We start from the raw sequence: 14559 nt of genomic DNA on the forward strand, positions 1-14559 counted from the left end.
ATCCTAAGGCTGTGCCAGGCCCCGCCGACACATATGAGAAATGTCATTCACTTAAAAAAAAATATATGAGCAATGTCATTTACTCATTATAATAGTCATTTTGGGGTATAACATAATATAGTATACCTATTTTTGAGTAAAATATATACTTATGATATTTCCAGGCTTTTTCTAGGCTTTAGGCGATAAAGTCGAGCCCGAACCTAGCCTTGATGCTGGGGTTTAGGGTCGGGCTTGTCGGGCAGGGCTGCCATGATCAGGTCTACTACATAGGACCTCCCATGCAACGCACAATGTTTGGAACATCAACCTCACTCTCGAGTGTGTGCACTACCCGGGATTTGCACACATGAATGGAATGGGCCTAACCCGTTAATACTTTAAGCTTATTTTCTTATTTATTTTTACTTTTTTCAAGTTTATTTGTCTTGTTGTATGTTTTTTATTTTAATTTATTTTTATGCCTCATTTGTATTTTCTCTTTTTTTCTATTTTTATGGGTTTACTTTTCCTTCTTTTTGTTTTGTTAGTATTTCCAATTATTGAGAAAATCATTAACTAGTAGATGCTCGGTTGGCTGGCAAGTAGGGGATTAATAGGCTAATCTGCAAGTTAATTAGCCATTTAATCAATTGACCGACTGATTTATCAGTTTAGCAGCTATCTCGGTGACCCTATGTGTAGGGATTAATCGACAAGTTAACTGGTAAATCAAAAAATTGTTTGAGCATGGGTATTTCGTCACTTTGGCAAATACATGACCATCTTTTTAAAGTACATAAAAATATTGCTCCCTCCAATCCGTATTAATTTTCACTGGTTTAGTACAAGTTCTGTACTAAAACAACGACAATTAATATGGATCGGAGGGAGTATGTATTGGTTTGAGGTTTTTCAAATACCTAAACATGTATCTAAGTTGCATAAGTTTTTTATTTATTTTCAAAGCTTTGGGATTTTTAGAAAAGCATAAATATTTGTTTGTTTACATAAATTGTATTTAAATGTAGGAACAATTTATTTTGACCATGAACGTTTATATTCGGATACATGGACATTTTCATCAAACATTACATCTTTAACTGTAAGAGAAATTAGGATAATATTTTGCAAATTTATGTAATATATACAAATACTAATGTGCTGCATCAGCGCTTAGTTTACATAGACATGCACTTTTTTTAGTAGAACCATTTATATGCAAGTGGAGGGTCCCCAAGACGAGCAAAAGCATCAATGGGCCTCAGGTCGCGACGTTCCAGAACCTCCAGGCCCATGTTATGTTCCCTCTTTTCCCTCTGCAAGAATCATTTGGCTTTTCTTGAATTTCTCAAAAAGAATTGGCTTTTCTTGAATATATACATAGATAGATAGATTTTCTCAAAAAAAAAAATATAGATAGATAGATTTTCTCCAAGTTGGACTCCCTTCGTCTGGAATTATTTGTCACGAAAATGAATATATTTAGACGTATTTTAGTTTTAAATACATTCATTTTTATTTTATTTTTACGACAAGTAATTCGGAACGAAGGGAGCACGTGCCAAGCATGGTTTTCAAGCTGAGCTGATCGATTGCCATCTGCACTCTTTTCCACGTAGTGCCGCGCGCGCCTCATACGTGCTCGTGTTGTCCTTCAACGCGCGCGGATGGCACGCGCCGTAGCAGGCCATCGATGAATCCTTGTTGAACGGGCTCCGTTATGTATAATGCTAATTAATCATCAGACCGTGACTCCGTGAGCATATTTCCCTTCTGGGCACGTTGCTACGCCGCTAGCTGCACCTACAACCACCACCACCACGACCTGACATGATGAGCACACTGCACACACACAGTGCCACCTTTTCTCCCGCTTCGATTTCGACCTCTTGGATGCACGTGCCTGCACTGTGCACTGTTCTCCCGTTGAATAGAACCAGTGCATTCATGGACTGCTCAGGTACAAACATGAAACATGCATGGACAAAATTAGACCTTTAGTCAACTTGTTGGGGCTCGTAATTCAGAAACACTACAATATGATATGTATACATAAAAACATGTTACACTATCGACATGTATATACCCTCCCCCCCCCCCCCCCCCCCCCCCCCGCCCGTGATGTCTTTTTTGCAGAAAGCCCCCTCAGTTTCTGTTGGAAATATGCCCTAGAGGCAATAATAAATGGTTATTATTATATTTCTGTGTTCATGATAATAGTCTTTTATTCATGCTATAATTGTATTGTCCGGAAATCGTAATACATGTGTGAATACATAGACCACAACCTGTCCCTAGTAAGCCTCTAGTTGACTAGCTCGTTGATCAACAGATAGTCATGGTTTCCTGACTATGGACATAGGATGTCATTGATAACGGGATCACATCATTAGGAGAATGATGTGATGGACAAGACCCAACTTAAGCATAGCATAAAAGATCGTGTAGTTTCGTTTGCTAGAGCTTTTCCAATGTCAAGTATCTTTTCCTTAGACCATGAGATCGTGCAACTCCCGGATACCGTAGGAGTGCTTTGGGTGTGCCAAACGTCACAACGTAACTGGGTGACTATAAAGGTGCATTACGGGTATCTCCGAAAGTGTCTGTTGGGTTGGCACGGATCGAGACTGGGATTTGTCACTCCGTGTAAACGGAGAGGTATCTCTGGGCCCACTCGGTAATGCATCATCATAATGAGCTCAATGTGACTAAGGCGTTAGTCACGGGATCATGCATTGCGGTACGAGTAAAGAGACTTGCCGGTAACGAGATTGAACTAGGTATTGGGATACCGACGATCGAATCTCGGGCAAGTAACATACCGATTGACAAAGGGAATTGCATACGGATTGATTGAATCCTCGACACCGTGGTTCACCCGATGATATCATCGTGGAACATGTGGGAGCCAACATGGGTATCCAGATCCCACTGTTGGTTATTGACCGGAGAGGCGTCTCGGTCATGTCTGCATGTCTCCCGAACCCGTAGGGTCTACACACTTAAGGTCCGGTGACGCTAGGGTTGTAGAGATATATGTATGCGGAAACCCGAAAGTTGTTCGGAGTCCCGGATGAGATCCCGGACGTCACGAGAGGTTCCGGAATGGTCCGGAGGTGAAGAATTATATATAGGAAGTCCAGTTTTGGCCACCGGGAAAGTTTCGGGGGTTATCGGTATTGTACCGGGACCACCGGAAGGGTCCCGGGGGTCCACCGGGTGGGGCCACCTGTCCCGGAGGGCCCCGTGGGCTGAAAGTGGAAGGGAACCAGCCCCTAGTGGGCTGGGGCGCCTCCTTGGGCCTCCCCCCCATGCGCCTAGGGTTGGGAACCCTAGGGGGGGGAGTTCCCCCTTGCCTTGGGGGGCAAGGCAACCCCTTCCCCCCCTTGGCCGCCGCCCCCCCAACCCTAGATGGGTTTTGGCCGGCTCCCCCCTCCCAAGGGGTCCTATAAATAGTGGGGGGCAGGGAGGGCAGCAAACGAACAGCCTTTGGCGCCTCCCTCCTCCCCTGCAATACCTCTCTCTCTCGCGCAGAAGCTCGGCGAAGCCCTGCCGAAGAGCCGCTACATCCACCACCACGCCGTCGTGCTGTTGGATCTCCATCAACCTCTCCACCCCCCTTGCTGGATCAAGAAAGGAGGAGACGTCGCTGCACCGTACGTGTGTTGAACGCGGAGGTGCCGTACGTTCGGCACTCGGTCATCGGTGATTTGGATCACGGCGAGTACGACTCCGTCATCCACGTTAATTGGAACGCTTCCGCTCGCGATCTACAACGGTATGTAGATGCACTCCCTTCCCCTCGTTGCTAGTAGACTCCATAGATGCATCTTGGTGAGCGTAGAAATTTTTTAAAATTATGCTACGATTCCCAACAGTGGCATCATGAGCCAGGCCTATGCGTAGTTACTATGCACGAGTAGAACACAAAGAAGTTGTGGGCGTTGATGTTGCCAATTCTTCTTGCCGCTACTAGTCGTTTCTTGTTTCGGCGGCATTGTAGGATGAAGCGGCCCGGACCGACCTTACACGTACGCTTACGTGAGACAGGTTCCACCGATTGACATGCACTAGTTGCATAAGGTGGCTAGCGGGTGTCTGTCTCTCCTACTTTAGTCGAAACAGATTCGATGAAAAGGGTCCTTATGAAGGGTAAATAGAAATTGGCAAATCACGTTGTGGTCATACGTAGGTAAGAAACGTTCTTGCTAGAAACCTACAAACCACGTAAAAAACTTGCAACAACAATTAGAGGACGTCTAACTTGTTTTTGCAGCAAGTGATATATGTGATATGATATGGCCAGAAGATGTGATGAATGATATATGTGATGTATGAGATTGATCATATTCTTGTAATAGGAATCACGACTTGCATGTCGATGAGTATGACAACCGGCAGGAGCCATAGGAGTTGTCTTTATTATTTTGCATGACCTGCGTGTCATTGAATAACACCATGTAATTTACTTTACTTTGTTGCTAAACGGTTAGCCATACAAGTAGAAGTAATCATTGGCGTGACGACTTCATGAAGACACAATGATGGAGATCATGATGATGGAGATCATGGTGTCATGCCGGTGACGAAGATGATCATGGTGCCCCGAAGATGGAGATCAAAGGAGCATGATGATATTGGCCATATCATGTCACTGTTTGATTGCATGTGATGTTTATCATGTTTTTGCATCTTATTTGCTTAGAACGACGGTAGCAAGTAGGATGATCCCTTATAATAATTTCAAGAAAGTGTTCACCCTAACTGTGCACCGTTGCGAAGGTTCGTCGTTTCGAAGCACCACGTGATGATCGGGTGTGATAGATTCTTACGTTCGAATACAACGGGTGTTGACGAGCCTAGCATGTACAGACATGGCCTCGGAACACACGCAATACACTTAGGTTGACTTGACGAGCCTAGCATGTACAGACATGGCCTCGGAACACGGAGGACCGAAAGGTCGAGCATGAGTCGTATAGAAGATACGATCAACATGGAGATGTTCACCGAGCTTGACTAGTCCGTCTCACGTGATGATCGGACACGGCCTAGTTGAGTTCGGATCATGTTTCACTTAGATGACTAGAGGGATGTCTATCTGAGTGGGAGTTCATTAAATAATTTGATTATATGAACTTAATTATCATGAACTTAGTCTAAATCTTTACACTATGTATTGTAGATCAAATGGCCCATGTTGTCCTCAATTTCAACGCGTTCCTAGAGAAAACCAAGCTGAAAGATGATGGCAGCAACTATACGGACTGGGTCCGGAACCTGAGGATCATCCTCATAGCAGCCAAGAAAGATTATGTCCTAGAAGCACCGCTAGGTGAAGCACCAATCCCTGAGAACCAAGACGTTATGAACGCTTGGCAGCAGCGTGCTGATGATTACTCCCTCGTTCAGTGCCGCATGCTTTACAGCTTAGAACCGGGTCTCCAAAAGCGTTTTGAGAAACATGGAGCATATGAGATGTTCGAGGAGCTGAAACTGGTTTTTCAAGCTCATGCCCGGGTCGAGAGATATGATGTCTCCGACAAGTTCTTCAGCTGTAAAATGGAGGAGAACAGTTCTGTTAGTGAGCACATACTCAGAATGTCTGGGTTGCACAACCGCTTGTCTCAGCTGGGAGTTAATCTCCCGGATGACGCGGTCATTGACAGAATCCTCCAGTCGCTTCCACCAAGCTACAAGAGCTTTGTGATGAACTACAATATGCAGGGGATGGAAAAGACCATTCCCGAGGTGTATTCAATGCTGAAATCAGCTGAGGTAGAGATCAGAAAAGAACATCAAGTGTTGATGGTGAATAAAACCACTAAGTTCAAGAAGGGCAAGGGTAAGAAGGACGGCAAGGGAGTTGCCGCGCCCGGTAAGCCAGTTACCGGGAAGAAGTCAAAGAATGGACCCAAGCCCGAGACTGAGTGCTTTTATTGCAAGGGAAGTGGTCACTGGAAGCGGAACTGCCCCAAATATTTAGCGGACAAGAAGAAGGCCGGCAACACCCAAGGTATATGTGATATACAAGTAATTGATGTGTACCTTACCAGTACTCGTAGTAGCTCCTGGGTATTTGATACCGGTGCGGTTGCTCATATTTGTAACTCAAATCAGGAACTACGGAATAAATGGAGACTGGCAAAAGACGAGGTGACGATGCACGTCGGGAATGGTTCCAAGGTCGATGTGATCGCCGTCGGCACGCTACCTCTGCATCTACCCACGGGATTAGTTATAAACCTCAATAATTGTTATTTAGTGCCAGCTTTGAGCATGAACATTGTATCTGGATCTCGTTTAATTCGAGATGGCTACTCATTTAAATCTGAGAATAATGGTGGTTCTATTTATTTGAGAGATATGTTTTATGGTCATGCCCCGCTGGTCAATGGTTTGTTTTTGATGAATCTCGAACGTGATGCTACACATGTTCATAGTGTGAATACCAAAAGATGTAAAGTTGATAACGATAGTCCCACATACTTGTGGCACTGCCGCCTTGGTCACATTGGTGTCAAGCGCATGAAGAAGCTCCATGCAGATGGACTTTTGGAGTCTCTTGATTACGAATCATTTGACACGTGCGAACCATGCCTCATGGGTAAGATGACCAAGACTCCGTTCTCCGGAACAATGGAGCGAGCAACCAACTTATTGGAAATCATACATACCGATGTGTGCGGTCCAATGAGTGTTGAGGCTCGCGGAGGATATCGTTATGTTCTCACTCTCACTGATGATTTAAGTAGATATGGGTATGTCTACCTAATGAAACACAAGTCTGAAACCTTTGAAAAGTTCAAGGAATTTCAGAGTGAAGTCGAGAATCAACGTGACAGGAAAATAAAATTCTTACGATCAGATCGTGGTGGAGAATATTTAAGTCACGAATTTGGTACACACTTAAGGAAATGTGGAATAGTTTCACAACTCACGCCGCCTGGAACACCTCAGAGAAATGGTGTGTCCGAACGTCGTAATCGCACTCTATTGGATATGGTGCGATCTATGATGTCTCTTACCGATTTACCGCTCTCATTTTGGGGTTATGCTTTAGAGACTGCCGCATTCACTTTAAATAGGGCACCGTCTAAATCCGTTGAGACGACACCGTATGAATTATGGTTTGGGAAGAAACCTAAGCTGTCGTTTCTAAAAGTTTGGGGATGCGATGCTTATGTCAAGAAACTTCAACCTGAAAAGCTCGAACCCAAATCGGAAAAATGCGTCTTCATAGGATACCCTAAGGAAACTTATGGGTATACCTTCTACCTCAGATCCGAAGGCAAGATCTTCGTTGCTAAGAACGGGTCCTTTCTGGAGAAGGAGTTTCTCTCGAAAGAATTGAGTGGGAGGAAAGTGGAACTTGATGAGGTGATAGTCACCCCTTCCGAACCGGAAAGTAGCGCAGCACGGGAAAATGTTCCTGTGGTGCCTACACCGACTGAAGAGGAAGTTAATGATGATGATCATGAAGCTTCGGATCAAGTTGCCACTGAACTTCGTAGGTCCACAAGGACACGTTCCGCACCAGAGTGGTACGGCAACCCTGTCCTGGAAATCATGTTGTTAGACAATGGTGAACCTTCGAACTATGAAGAAGCGATGGCGGGCCCGGATTCCGACAAATGGCTAGAAGCCATGAAATCCGAGATAGAATCCATGTATGAAAACAAAGTATGGACTTTGACTGACTTGCCCGATGAGCGGCGAGCCATAGAAAACAAATGGATCTTTAAGAAGAAGACGGACGCGGATGGTAATGTGACCATCTACAAAGCTCGACTTGTCGCTAAGGGTTATCGACAAGTTCAAGGGGTTGACTACGATGAGACTTTCTCACCCGTAGCGAAGCTGAAGTCCGTCCGAATAATGTTAGCAATTGCCGCATACTATGATTATGAGATATGGCAGATGGACGTCAAAACGGCATTCCTTAACGGCTTCCTTAAGGAAGAGTTGTATATGATGCAGCCGGAAGGTTTTGTCGATCCTAAGAATGCTCACAAAGTATGCAAGCTCCAGTGCTCAATCTATGGGCTGGTGCAAGCATCTCGGAGTTGGAACATTCGCTTTGATGAGATGATCAAAGCGTTTGGATTTACACAGACTTATGGAGAAGCCTGTGTTTACAAGAAAGTGAGTGGGAGCTCTGTAGCATTTCTCACATTATATGTGGATGACATATTATTGATGGGAAATGATATAGAATTCTTGGAAAGTATAAAGGCCTATTTGAATAAGTGTTTTTCAATGAAGGACCTTGGAGAAGCTGCTTACATATTAGGCATCAAGATCTATAGAGATAGATCAAGACGCCTCATTGGTCTTTCACAGAGTACATACCTTGACAAGATATTGAAGAAGTTCAGTATGGATCAGTCCAAGAAGGGGTTCTTGCCTGTATTGCAAGGTGTGCAATTGAGCACGGCTCAATGCCCGACCACGGCAGAAGATATAGAAGAGATGAGTGTCATCCCCTATGCCTCGGCCATAGGGTCTATTATGTATGCCATGCTGTGTACCAGACCTGATGTAAACCTTGCCGTAAGTTTGGTAGGAAGGTACCAAAGTAATCCCGGCAAGGAACACTGGACAGCGGTCAAGAATATCCTGAAGTACCTGAAGAGGACTAAGGATATGTTTCTCGTTTATGGAGGTGACGAAGAGCTCGTCGTAAAGGGTTACGTCGACGCTAGCTTCGACACAGATCCGGATGACTCGAAGTCACCGACCGGATACATGTATATTTTGAATAGAGGAGCAGTAAGCTGGTGCAGTTGCAAGCAAAGCGTCGTGGCGGGATCTACATGTGAAGTGGAATACATGGCAGCCTCGGAGGCAGCACAGGAAGCAGTCTGGATGAAGGAGTTCATTATCGACCTAAGGGTGATTCCCAATGCGTCGGGCCCAATGACTCTCTTCTGTGACAACACTGGAGCTATTGCCCTTGCGAAGGAGCCCAGGTTTCACTGGAAGACCAGGCATATCAAGCGTCGCTTCAACTCCATTCGTGAAAGTGTTCAAAATGGAGACATAGATATTTGTAAAGTACACACGGACCTGAATGTAGCAGATCCGTTGACTAAACCTCTCCCTAGGGCAAAACATGATCAACACCAGGAAGCAATGGGTGTTCGATTCATCACAATGTAACTAGATTATTGACTCTAGTGCAAGTGGGAGACTGTTGGAAATATGCCCTAGAGGCAATAATAAATGGTTATTATTATATTTCTGTGTTCATGATAATAGTCTTTTATTCATGCTATAATTGTATTGTCCGGAAATCGTAATACATGTGTGAATACATAGACCACAACCTGTCCCTAGTAAGCCTCTAGTTGACTAGCTCGTTGATCAACAGATAGTCATGGTTTCCTGACTATGGACATAGGATGTCATTGATAACGGGATCACATCATTAGGAGAATGATGTGATGGACAAGACCCAACTTAAGCATAGCATAAAAGATCGTGTAGTTTTGTTTGCTAGAGCTTTTCCAATGTCAAGTATCTTTTCCTTAGACCATGAGATCGTGCAACTCCCGGATACCGTAGGAGTGCTTTGGGTGTGCCAAACGTCACAACGTAACTGGGTGACTATAAAGGTGCATTACGGGTATCTCCGAAAGTGTCTGTTGGGTTGGCACGGATCGAGACTGGGATTTGTCACTCCGTGTAAACGGAGAGGTATCTCTGGGCCCACTCGGTAATGCATCATCATAATGATACGAGTAAAGAGACTTGCCGGTAACGAGATTGAACTAGGTATTGGGATACCGACGATCGAATCTCGGGCAAGTAACATACCGATTGACAAAGGGAATTGCATACGGATTGATTGAATCCTCGACACCGTGGTTCACCCGATGATATCATCGTGGAACATGTGGGAGCCAACATGGGTATCCAGATCCCGCTGTTGGTTATTGACCGGAGAGGCGTCTCGGTCATGTCTGCATGTCTCCCGAACCCGTAGGGTCTACACACTTAAGGTCCGGTGACGCTAGGGTTGTAGAGATATATGTATGCGGAAACCCGAAAGTTGTTCGGAGTCCCGGATGAGATCCCGGACGTCACGAGAGGTTCCGGAATGGTCCGGAGGTGAAGAATTATATATAGGAAGTCCAGTTTTGGCCACCGGGAAAGTTTCGGGGGTTATCGGTATTGTACCGGGACCACCGGAAGGGTCCTGGGGGTCCACCGGGTGGGGCCACCTGTCCCGGAGGGCCCCGTGGGCTGAAAGTGGAAGGGAACCAGCCCCTAGTGGGCTGGGGCGCCTCCTTGGGCCTCCCCCCATGCGCCTAGGATTGGGAACCCTAGGGGGGGAGTTCCCCCTTGCCTTGGGGGGCAAGGCAACCCCTTCCCCCCCTTGGCCGCCGCCCCCCCCAACCCTAGATGGGTTTTGGCCGGCTCCCCCCTCCCAAGGGGTCCTATAAATAGTGGGGGGGAGGGAGGGCAGCAAACGAACAGCCTTTGGCGCCTCCCTCCTCCCCTGCAATACCTCTCTCTCTCGCGCAGAAGCTCGGCGAAGCCCTGCCGAAGAGCCGCTACATCCACCACCACGCCGTCGTGCTGTTGGATCTCCATCAACCTCTCCTCCCCCCTTGCTGGATCAAGAAAGAAGGAGACGTCGCTGCACCGTACGTGTGTTGAACGCGGAGGTGCCGTACGTTCGGCACTCGGTCATCGGTGATTTGGATCACGGCGAGTACGACTCCGTCATCCACGTTCATTGGAACGCTTCCGCTCGCGATCTACAATGGTATGTAGATGCACTCCCTTCCCCTCGTTGCTAGTAGACTCCATAGATGCATCTTGGTGAGCGTAGAAATTTTTTAAAATTATGCTACGATTCCCAACAGTTTCTACATATTCAACCTGCTGCCAGAGCTTCCGACAGCAGTGTGAACTTTACGATGCGGCCCCTTTCGACAGAGGGAAACCATTGTTTGCTCTTATCAACCGAAGCGCAAGTGCTCTGATGACCCATAAATATAGGGGTCCACAATAGTCTTCGGGGTAGTATTGCACCCAAATTTATTGATTCAACACAGGGGGAGCCAAAGAATATTTATGAGTTTTAGCAGTTGAGTTGTCAATTCAACCACACTTGAGAAATTAATTCTCTGAAGAAAAATATTTAGTAGCACGGTAGTGTGATAGTTTTGATAATAACAGTAGTGATAGTAACAATAACAGTAATGGTAGCAATTTTATAGTAGTTGCAACAGTAGCAACAACTGTAGTAGTAACTTAGCAAAGACAATATGAGCAAAGCGCATGCATTGGATCAGCGATATGGATATTTGTATCGATGACATTCAACATATAACAGTCACAACCTATAACTATACACAATAGCTCAAATTCATCAACTCAGTGTAGGCATGTATTCTGTATATAGTCATACGTGCTTATAATAAGAATTTGAATGACAACTTTTGGCCTACCTTCCCGTGACAGCGGGATCCATAAGGAAATATAAGGGGTATTAAGGCCTCCTTTTAATAGAGAATAGGATCACAACATTAACATATGGTGACAACATGAACTCCTCGAATTACAATCGGCCCCGGACAGTATCCCAATTATTGTCATCATGGGGTCTACGGTTCAGAACAATAACAGGTGTATATAACTAGCAGATGGGATCAAGAAATTGAATATATTCATGAAAACATAAAGGGTTCAGATCTGAAATCATGGCAATCGGGCCCTCGTGGCAAGCATTAAGCATAGCAAAGTCATAGCAACATCAATCTCAGAACATGGAGGATACTAGGGATCAAGCCCTAACAAATTAACTTGATTATATGACAAGTCTCATCCACCTCCATCACCGTCCAGCAAGCCTGTGAAGGAATTACTCAATCCCAGTGGTGAGCATCATGGAATTGACGATGAAGAAGGGGTGATGATGACGATAGCAACGAAACCCCCTCTCCGGTGCCCCGAACAGACTCCAGATTAGCCCTCCGATGAAAGAACATGAGGTGACGACAGCTTCGTATCGTAACGCGATGAAACTTCTCTTATTTTTTCTCTCCACGAAATGGAAGTCATAGGACTGGAGGTAGGGCAAACAGATCCACGTGGGCCCCACAAGGGGGCATGGTGCGCCCAAGGGGGTAGGCACGCCCCTGCCTTGTGGGCAGCTGGTGGCCCCCCTTTGGCAGATCTTTGCACCAATATTTTTTATATGTTCAAAAAAAATCTCCGCAAGTTTCGTCCAATAACGAGAACTTTTATTTCCGCACAAAAACAACGCTATGGTAGTTATGTTGAAAACAACGTCGGTCTGAGTTAGTTTCATTCAAAACATGCAAATTAGAGTCCAAAACAAGAGCAAAAGTATTTGGAAAAGAATGCTCGAGGAAGACCATGTCGCACGGCGGTGCAACGTGATCGTCATTGTGGCGTCAGCCAGAGAGGCTCTCGCACGGGAAATTAGCGCGCCTGGCGACGACATTCTCGCCGCCTGGTCTCAGGTCATGCGATGGGCATACGATGGTCGGAAAATGCCCCCCTCTCGTACTACGATAAGCACCATTGCCACTCAAACTCCGTCGATTTGGTACGCATGCAACTTAATTGCGAGCATTTACACTGCTTTAGTACTGGTTTTTTTATCACAAATTATGACAGATTCGAGCTCATTCGCCTAGGATTTATTCGCGTGTGTAAAATCATCTATTGACAGATGAATGAGTGACCTGGACACCGTAGGATTACTGTATGGCGGATTTTCCTTTGGTACTAGAGGAAATAGGTCATATGTGAATGGAAAGAAGGCATTTTATGATTTCTGTGATGCTAGGGAAACTTGCATGCCAATGTTGGATGAGTTGGTAGAGGATCTGGGGTATGAGATGGCAAGAAGAATAATTACATATTTGTTGCTTGGTATAGGATTTGAGGTATGAGATGGTTGGAAGAAAATACATGCATATTGTTGGTACTTGGTAGGCAAATCAATGAGCACGGGCTTAAGCTTGCTGCAGATAACAATCACACCACCCGCATTAGGGAACTTGCTAGAGAGGGCACATATATCTTATGTTCTTTCTTGATCATGAGAACAATATGTGTGGTGGTGATTGGGAGAGGGATGATGTGGTTTACAATGCAGCTGGAAATCTGCCTCTTGTTTTCAGTCCAATGAGAAGCATAGTTATTTAGAACAGTGCATGAGTATTGTATGTGTTAATGATAGCACACCCAGTTTGTATGCATGTGCACATACACCAAGCAATAATGTTAGGCCAAGCAATAGAGCAAGAAGACATGAAGAAGAGGAAGAAGAACTAACCAGCGAGTCTGAGTTAGAGGATTCAGACTATGTTCCAGAAGATTTGGTTTACAGTGAGTATGACCTACAAGACGGAGAAGAAAACTTACTGTAAGAAGATTTGAATGGTCATGAAGAAAGCCAAGGTGGAATGAACGGGAAAGGGAAGCAGTTGGTAGAAGATCAAATTTTAGATTAAGAATTTTGTGACTTCTTCGATTCAGGAAATGAGGATATGAAGTTCAACTTCCCACATTTCTCTGAATTAGATTTGAGTTCACCCAATTTTCATGTTGGGTAGCTTTTCTCCTCAGTTGACTTGTTAAAAAGGCTATTAGGATTTACAGTTGCAAGGAGAGATCGGGAATTACCTTCCGCAAAAATGACATATCAAGGGTGGTAGCAAACTGTTGTGATGGATGCGCTTGGTATCTTTATGCGTCATATGATAACCTGGCAGAAGCAATTATAATAAAGACTTTCAAGGATGAGCACACATGTGCCAAGAAGTGGTCAGTGAAAGCATTATGCTACAAATTTATAGTTGAACAATATTTGGAGAAGATAAGAGCAGATGAGAAAATATCACTGAAAAGATAAGAAGAGAACAGAACAGACGAGCAAAAGAAGATGCAGGTGAATTTGAAGTTTTCGAATTTGAACATGATGAGCAAGAGAGGCACCGAGGATTCAACCAGTGTGTGCAAATGGAGGAGCAAAACATACAACATGCATGGGAGGAGGACATGCAAACTGGACAATTGAGTATGCAACAAGCTATGAAAATGAAGAACATAGAAGATGAGGCAGAGCAGAAGAGAGAAACTATGAAAATGAAGAACAAAGAAGAACAAAGAAGATAACGTAGGGCAGAATAGAGAAGCTGGATAAGGAAGAAAAGAGAAGCTGAGGCGGAGAAATTCTATAGAATCACTCCGAGACCCTCATGCATGCAACATGACGAGCAACCAAGAAGATATTTTAGTGATCACCAGAGGGTTCTAAAAACCCAGAAACTCAATCATGTTAGATATTATTCAGATAGTTGATCTAGGAAGCAGCATAGTCAAGCATGCTGGTCATTTAGACAGTGATGTATTTTGTGAATAATTGATCTCTTGTATGGTCATGACAATATAGTGATCATAGCAAGTGCATGATCAATTTATGTTGATGATCATGTTGTACAACTTTGTTGTTGTTGATGTATATGTCAAAAAACTTGACACGTGTCATGGTTGTTGTATGGTAGATGCAGTAGGGTATTTAGAGGATTA

The sequence above is a fragment of the Triticum aestivum genome, chromosome 4D (genome assembly GCF_018294505.1).
Source record: "Triticum aestivum cultivar Chinese Spring chromosome 4D, IWGSC CS RefSeq v2.1, whole genome shotgun sequence".
Lineage (NCBI taxonomy): Eukaryota > Viridiplantae > Streptophyta > Magnoliopsida > Poales > Poaceae > Triticum > Triticum aestivum.